This window comes from Armigeres subalbatus, chromosome 2, assembly GCF_024139115.2.
Source record: "Armigeres subalbatus isolate Guangzhou_Male chromosome 2, GZ_Asu_2, whole genome shotgun sequence".
NCBI lineage: Eukaryota > Metazoa > Arthropoda > Insecta > Diptera > Culicidae > Armigeres > Armigeres subalbatus.
This window is the reverse complement of record NC_085140.1, coordinates 257,820,221-257,829,433: the sequence shown is the minus strand read 5'-3', so window position 1 is coordinate 257,829,433 and position 9,213 is coordinate 257,820,221. Positions and strand designations below refer to the sequence as shown.

At 41.8% G+C, this 9,213-nt stretch overlaps 1 pseudogene; it reads left to right on the top strand.

The window, feature by feature from the left end:
• The first annotated feature begins 6,233 nt into the window (after window positions 1–6,233).
• Window positions 6,234–8,822, top strand: LOC134215945 (pre-rRNA 2'-O-ribose RNA methyltransferase FTSJ3-like; annotated as a pseudogene).
• The last annotated feature ends 391 nt before the right edge of the window (window positions 8,823–9,213 follow it).

The following is a 9,213-nucleotide window of genomic DNA, read 5'->3' as shown; positions in this document are numbered from 1 at the left end:
TCTATAGAAGTTAAATCGTTCACGTAAGGCCACGTGCCACAGCCTGATATGTGTAAGGACATAAACGGAACCTTCTTACGAACGAGCGTGAGGCAGACGAAGATGGCGGTATGGTAATGGACCTTGACGATCGAGAACGCGCGCAGGACATAATTTTACCGGCTCCGATATCCAGGAAACCAGGAGAGTTGGCTGAAGAACAACAAAGCCTCCGTGGTTGACCAACTACCAGAGAGCTATTTAAACACGGTGGTGAGGCACTGGCAGAGCCCTGTAGTGGATCATTACCAAGTTTTGGGAGGAGGAAGTTTTGCCGCAGGATGGATGGAAGGCGTCGTGTCCCATCTACAAAAAGGGCGATAAGCTGGATTGTAGCAACTACCGCGCAATCACATTGCTGAACGCCGCCTACAAGGTACTCTCCCAAATTTTATGCCGTCGACTAGCACCAATTGCAAGGGAGTTCGTGGGTAGTATCAGGCGGTTTTATGGGCGAACGCTCCACCACGGACCAGGTGTTCGCCATTCGACAAGTACTGTACTGCCGTAATCTGGAAAAGTGACGTAACAGCCATTTTACAACATGCATGTTTTCCATTTTCTGTTAAAGAGCTCAATGAGTAGTAATCGTTAACACATTTTGGAAAATGGCGTATACTCACCTTTTTCAGATTAGGCAGTGTAGAAATGCCGCGAATTCAACGTGCCCACACATCATCTATTCATCGACTTCAAAGCCGCATATGATCAATCAATGGGATAGCTATCCCAAGTATTTAAGTAAACGCTCTTAAGATCATAATTTACTCTACAAGAGTGATAAACCACTATAAACCAAAATGTTACTAGGATGGAGCAGCACGAACACGGATTTCCGGTAATGTGCGTAGTTCGAGTTTCAGGGGCATTCTCGAGTCCTTCGAAACCCCCAGAGGGTTACGGCAAGGTGATGGTCTTCGTGTCTGCTATTCAACATCGCTTTGGAAGGGTAATACGAAGAGCAGGGATTAACGAGTGGTACAATTTTAATGAGTCCGTCCAGCTATTTGGCTTCGCGACGACATAGATATTATGGCACGTAATTTTGAGAAGATGGTGGAAGCCACATCAGACTGAAGAGGGAAGCTAAGCGATCGGACTAGTATCAACACGTCGAAGACGAAGTACATGATAGGAAGAGGTTCAAGAGAAGATAGAGCCACCCACAGCGAGTTTGCATCGGTGGTGACGAAATCGAGGTGGTAGAAGAATTTATGTACTTGATAATATCTATTATGATACCAGCAGAGAAATTCGAGACGCATAGTGGCTGGAAATCGTACGTAATTTGACCTGCAAGACGCTCCGGGAACATTTGAATGGCGCTGAGAGTACAGGCAGTGAAACCTGGCAGCGGAGGAGATGACTACGTCAGAACTTTCAACTGTGGATGGTGGATCAAAGCAACGGTGGATGGTGTGCAAACTCGTGAAGATTTCGGCGCACCCAGTTCGTTCGAATCGCGCCGGACTAAGACAGGTGATGGACTTTCGTGCCTGTTGGTAACATTGCGCCAGAAGGTGTCATGCGGAGAGCTTGTGGCGGAACCGAGCGCGAGGGCCCGCCTGGGAAGCAGTGTTACGATAGACGGGATACCTTCGAGGTGGTCGAGGAATTCGTCTACCTCGGATCCTTGCTAACGGCTGATAACAATGTCAGTCGTGAAATGAAGGCGCATCATCTGTGGAAGTCAGGCCTACTACGGGTCCAGAAGAAACTGCGGTCGAAAAGATTCGCCACTGCAAATTCAACAGCGCTAAGACGTTAAGACCGGTAGTCCTCTACGGACATGAAACATGGACAATGCTCGAGGAGGACTCTGGCACTCGGAGTATTCGAGACGGGTGCTTAGGACCATCTTGGTGGTGCAAGAAGACGGTGTGGCGGCGAAGAATGAACCATGAGCTTGCCCAGCTCTACGGCGAACCCAGTATCCAGAAGGTAGCTAAAGCCGGAAGGGTACGATGGGCCGCATAGTTAAGAATGCCGGACAGCAACCCTGAAAAATGGTGTCGCTTCCCGATCCGGCAGGGACGAGACGACGTTGAGCGCAGCGAGGAGATGGCAGACCAGGTGCAAAACGACTTGGCGAGCGTGGGGCGGTCGAGGATGGAGAGATGCGGCTCGAACCGTGTAGGCGTCAAATTGTTGATTCAGTGTTATCTGTTTAGATGTATCAAATAAATGAAATGAAGACGCTCGATCGAATAGAGTTCGCCGCCGTACCAAACTGAAAAAAAAAACCCTTATTAGACCAATAGTCCTCTACGGACACGAGACCCGGACGATGCTCGTGGAGGACCAACGCGCACTTGGTGTTTTCGAAAGGAAAGTGCTGCGTACCATCTATGGTGGGGGCAGATGGTGGACGGTATGGAGGAGGCGGATGAACCACGAGTTGCATGAGCTGCTGGGAGAACTATCCATCGTTCCACACCGCGAAAATCGGACGACTGCGGTGGGTCGGGCACGTAGCCAGAGTGTCGACAATAACCCGGTGAAATGGTTTCGACAACGATCCGACGGGACAAGAAGGCGAGGTGCGCAGCGTGCAAGGTGGATCGATCAGGTGGAAGATGATTTGCAGACCCTTCGTAGACTGCGTATAGGCGACTGTAGCCATGGACCGAGAATGGAGAAGACTTATATACCGACAGGCCACTTCGGTCTTAGTCTGAATAAATAAATAATAATAATAGAACATGTCGTACTCTAGATTTGATACAAAGAATAAGATCCAGTTGATGGAGTACCACAATTATAACGATATATTGCAAACGGCACCCCTGTTCGTTTTAATTCATCTCCATACAAGAAGGCGTGGAGCGCAGCAGGCTAGGTAGAAAACCAAGGTGGTTTATTGAAGGTAATTTCACAGAGAAACAGACGTCTCACTCAACACATGTTCCATCGTTAACCGTTTAACGGTGAATTCAATTTGTAGGTGGTCGATCGGCCACCGATGGCGCTTCCATCGGTTTGTTTGTGTTTGACGTTTGCTTACTAACGCCATCTGGTTGCGCTTGACCACACACAGGTATTTAGCATTGGGCGATAATGTTTTCATGACGATGATTTTGATTGCATTTTGTTCTAAGTGAGACGTCTGTTTATCTGTGGTAATTTTATAGTACACCAGGGTTTTCTTACACGGTTAATATGCTTTTATTTTTGCTAACCTGAACTTTCACAGCTTTGCAAATACCAATAATTTTCTTTAATTTTTGTGATTTTTTCGTGGATAAACTCATTGTTTCATTGAGTCTAAAGGTTTTAATCGATTAAAATCAAACTCGTAAAAACCTGATGCAATCCGAAAAATTCCTGAATGTAATCCAAAAAAATCTTAGAGCAATCCTCTTGGATTCAAATCTTCAAGGATTTTCGTCGAATCACAAAAGTATTTCTACGAATCCCCAGAAGGATGTCTCTGAATCACAGCAGGATTTCCTTTGAATCGCAAAATTCTCGAATTCTGAGAATGTATTTCCTCGGTATTTCCTCAATTTCAGAAGGCTTTGAATCTCAGAGGATTTATTTTGGGATTCCGAAAGATTCACTTTGATCTCTAAGGATTTTATTCAGAATTACAAAAAGATTTACTACGGTATTGCCTGATAAACCTGAAACTTTCGGGAGAAAACGACAAAAGGATCCTAAAGCAGTTTCCAAAGTATTTTGAATCAATCGTTGAAAAGTAATCAGAATTTTCCAGAAAATTCGAAATATCCTCGAAGAAATTTTCAGGAAAATTACTCCTGAAAAACTCCATAGGAATCCAAATTTCTGTCTTGGAAATGCTACTTGTGCTTATTCTACGTCTTGAATAAATTGAGAATTGTCGATTTCGACACGTCTCACGTGAGACGACCATGTAATTCAAATGGAAGGTATCGACAATTCACTCATTCAAACAAAACGCCTCACCTCACACGAGACGCAAATAAAACTGCTCTAATCCATTTGCGAACAAAAGAGGAATCTAGAAGAAATACCTAAAAAATCACAAAGGAATTCTTAAAGAATAACCGAGGAAATTTTTGGAAAAAAATCAACAATTTCTAAAAAAATGCTTGAAGGGATGATTGATCGAATTACTAATTGAATTCCAGGAAGAACATTGTTCATTGAGGAAATCTCGGTAAAAACACCTGGAGGAATTTCAGAAGAATTCTTAAGGTCTTGAATAATTCCAGGTGAATTTTGAAGGTAATCCGAATAAATTTCTAGGTAAAAAATCGAAAGTTTGCTTGAGGAATGAAGGAGGAACTGAAGTAAAATCTGATGAATTCTCGAAAGTAACCCCTTGAATCTCAAAATCATTTCTTGCATTTCAGTAGCATTTCTTTTGAAATCACAAGAGTATTAATTTTGAACAATCAGAAGGATTCCATTCGAAACTCCAACAGGTTTCTTTTCAGCATCCTAAAAGCATTCATTCCGGATTCTAAACGAATTCCATCCGGCATCCTAAATTCATTTCCTCCGGCATCCTAAAAGTATTCCACTGAATTTAAAAACTATTCCTTCTAGAATCCTGGAGGTTCTCCCGGAATTCTCCATCGAAATTATCAAAAGGTTCCTCCGAACTTAATATCCAAATCCAGTTTAACTTTAATCAACTCTTTCTTGTAGGTTTGTGATGCCCAGACCGAGGCTGGCAGGAACTGCTGCGCAATATTTCTGACATGCTATCGATTTACCCAGCTTCCCAGGACAATTGATGGTGAATTGCGCGCGGTATACAAGTCAAGTCAGACTATCGCCTATCCCAAAAACTTTCAAATATCAATAGATCAGAATGCAGAATGGAACCGTGGTTGCGTTGGTGGCAAAATCGTTAACTCAATTTAATATTGCTTTTTAATGTATATAAATATGGACAGATATGATATAGACAAAAATCAGAGCATACATTTATAATAAAATTATTGATATGATACAAATTTAAGGATAATTCATTTAAATATGAAAGAAAATTTCTATAAACACTCAATTCAGATTTCAGGCACTATTTTACATCATATTATTTACATTGCTCGGATTACGTCGTTCATTGTATTACGTCGAAATAAATTACTCTGCTTCTGTGTATTCACAGCCTCGAGTACATCGAAAGAGTGTAATATCAGCACTGATGGAATAGCCATGGCATCTGTTTCGAATGTAATATTCAACAACCGTTTTGCTGTGTAGATATGTCGAAAACTGTATTTTTTAGAATATTGCCATATTCCAAAGTTGTTCGGTGGTGAAACCGTCATGATGCAAACAAGTTTAGTTTTTAACACACCGTTAGCGGCGCTAGTGTATAAGAAATAAACTGATAGGTTAAATATCTCAAAGTCTGAATTTTCAGAATATTGCCGTATTCTACAAAGTTACTTGACATAAGACGAGTTCGTACAATTCCATTTAATTTCACCACTTGCTTGTACCTTTGACAGATACTTATTTCGACTTCTACAGTAAGGCCATCTTCAGTGTCTCGTAATTGACTCGATTCGACTCAACTCCGAGCGCCAACGAGTATTGCGGTTTCAAACTAAACTCTGGTTTTGACTACCCTTTAAATCTCACATAATAACCAACCTAAAAGATAATTCGATAACTTTGTAGAAGATGGCCACTTTCTAACTCTAACGGATTTAGAAATATTTAACCTAATGAGTTATTTTCATACACTAGCTCGCTATGCGTATGAATTCCAAATCAAACTAGTCTCCATCATAAATGTTATGGCAACCCAAACAACTTTGTAGAAGACAAAATCTTTCTAAGTCTTATAGATCTCGAGATATCCATCTCACTCAATTATTGCATATAAGCTAGCGCCACCTAGCAGATGTGTGTCTAGCTAATCTGATAATCACAAAATGCATTTCGCAATATTTATATTACAAAAGTTGAAGCGCATTCTGAAAGATTTGAAAATAAATCAGGAATAAAATATTTTAATAAAAATGAGTAACATCCGATGGACGTGTACGATTCTAAAAGGCTTTTCTGTTTCACTTTCTACCTGTTTCAAGTTTGTTTTTTTATTTTGACACATAGCAGTGTGTGTTTGTTTGTTTGGTGTGTTGCGAGAATGTTTTTCCATCAGCCGTTCAGTTCAGATAATTGAAAGGGTATTGAAAATTTTGGAATTTATCAAATTTACGTCCTCAACTGTGTGAAATTAACCGTTCACAATGGGTAAAAAGGAAAGTAGGAAAGGATCGAAGGATAAGTTCTACAAATTAGCTAAGGAAACCGGTAAACAGTGCGGTCTTTCGAATGGTATTTGTGACTAGTGGTCTTTCTTTTCAGGGTACCTCCGTGCCGCTTTCAAACTTATCCAGCTGAATCGTCGTTTCGATTTCTTCAACAATCGCAGGTTTGCATCGATCTTTGCGCAGCGCCAGGAGGATGGATGCAAGTGGCAAGCAAAACATGCCCGTATCCAGTCGTGGTCGGAATCGATTTGTTTCTATCAAGAATGTTCCTGGTTGCATCAGTTTGGTCGGGATATTACGAGTGACAAGACGAAATCGGACTTGGCCAAAGAATTAAAACGTGGAAGGCCGATGTGGTGCTGAATGGTGCACCAAATGTGGGTCGAAACTGGCTGTTCGATGCTTACCAGCAGGTTGTTTGACGCTAAGCGCAGTAAAGTTGGCGACTCAGTTTCTGCGACCCGGTGGATGGTTTGTGACGGTTTCCGTTCGAAAGATTATAATGCCCTTATCTGGGTACTAAGCAGCTGTTCAAGAAAGTTCACGCCATAAACCATCGGCATCAAGAAACGAATTCTGGAAATTTTTCGTTTGTCAGCATTATCGGGCGCTGACAAAATTGATCCACGTTTTCTGGATGCAAAGTATGTTTGAAGAGCGTGGAACCTCAAGTTAAAGTAAATTTACTGAAAGAGGTGGAGAAGCTAAAAAGCCCAAGGTTGAAGGATATGATGGAACGGATGTTCGAAAATTATTACTATTACGGAATTCTAAAGGATGATAAACCGCTGGCTTTGTTGGGACGAATAACTGAGATTCAATTCAATGATAAGGCCATTTCGAATCATCCTCGCACAACAGCGGAAATCAAAGAATGCTGTAAAGATATCAAAGTATTGGGAAGGAAAGATTTCGGATTTACTTAAATGGCACAAGATGATGAGCAGCGAACTATTTCCAAATAGAAACAAATCCGAGGAAGTGAAGGAAAAGGCAAGAAAATAAATACATTGAATGGGCATCTCGACAAGGAGCAAGAAGACGAAGATAATGAGGAAACTGTGGAGCTGAAGTCTATGGAAAAGGAAATCGCTGAATTAAGGAAAGAAGAGGAACAAGATGCCAAGCGAAAACGAAAGAAGGCTAATAAGGAGCGAGCCAAATTGAACGAAAAGCTGAGCTTGAAAATGGTTATCAAAGGTGATCAGGGCCCAACTGAGCAAGAAGATGCAATGATGTTCAGTTTGAATGTGGTACGTAGTAAAAGCAAATGGATGATTTGTTGGATGCTGATCCAGATGTCCTGATGGAGCAAGATTATCAATGACGATGATGGTTTGCCCAAGAAGAAGCAGAAATACGTCAAGCGACAAAGAAACGAAGGGCGATCTGTTCGAGGATGATAAAACTGGCCCAGAAAGCGGATGAAGACAGTGATGCGGACTTAGATCGGGAAGGACTTGGCTTGGACGATACAGAGAGCTTCAATTCGAAAAGATGGTGAAGCTGAGGAAGACGTTGATAGTGATAATCCTGAGCACAAAATCCGTTAATAACAGATTTGATTATCGGGATAAAGACGAAAACGTCGTCAGAAGGCTCAGCTATGGTTCGAAAAGGATACATTTAAAATGTGCTATCTGGTGAGGATCAAGCCGTCGATTACGATCTAGATCGGCTGACCGAGATGTACAGAAAATCAGGTGCTAAAATAGTCGGAGATGACGTAAAGATCGACCTCAGGTAAGAAAGCTCGACAGAGAGCAAAACACGATGTCGCCAAGGAAGATTCATCTTCGGACGATTCGGATTCGGAAGCGGAGGAAGAAAATGAACAAAGTTATGAGCATAAACTGTGGAGAAAGTTGGAGGAAAGGAGGGTTTGAAGTTGTTTCTACAGAAAACGTGAGAAGAAAGTCAAATTGAACGAACAGGAACTGGCCCTCGGCAGCTGTTAGTCAGTGGTAAGAAGACTGTCGAGATTTGATCGATGCCGCGTGGAATCGATACATGTTCAACGACAGTAATCTACCCGATTGGTCTGTAAAGGACGAGGAGAAAACTATGAAGAAGAAGCTCCATTCCGCACGAAGTTGCTGAAACTTATAAGAAAAACTTAAGAAATGAACGTTCGCTCCATCAAGAAGGTAATGGAAGCGAAGGCTCGCAAGAAGAAGCACGCTACCAAACGATTGGAGAAGATCAAGAAGAAAGCGAAACCATCATGGAAAACGTCGATAATACGAATCAGGAGAAGATCCGGTGCTGAAGAAGTATGTTTTGGTTTTGTTGATTGATTATCATAACTTTGAGTATTAAACATTGCATTTTCCAGGCTGTATAAGAAAACTGATGCCAAGAAGAAGGACATTACTTACGTGGTTGCCAAGAAGTCCGGAACTAGGCAAAAGGTTCGCCGACCGAAGGTGTCGAGGGTCGATTCAAGGTGGTTGATCCGCGATGAAGAAGGATAGGCGAGGAATGGACGCGAAGGAGCGACGTTCGGTCAAGAAGGGCGGGGGCGGAAAGGCTAAGACGGGAAAAGCCGAAAAGGCAAGAAAGTAAAGTGTGCCACATGGTAAGTCTACGTTATTAGTTTTTGTTGAAGTAGTATTGTACTTTATAAGATTTGTTAGGATTTAAAAGAACATTTAGAATAAATCTAGACATCTATAATATTGAAATGATTTTTGCATGCCTGAAACATATCCTTCATGTAGACTTCAAATAGGCTAATTATTGTGCAATTTTCTTCTTTCTTGTCGACATTAACGCCTGGCCACTGAATAGGTGGTGGTGTCCCCATTTTTACTTCCGGTCTTTTAGTATACTTAGTATAGTAATAAAGACGAATTTTTAACTCGACCAGCGGTTGGCAGCACCATCTCAGAATCGAATGAAATTTGGTGGGTAAAGATATGGTATTCCTAGCCATTGCATACTTAGTTTTTCAAAA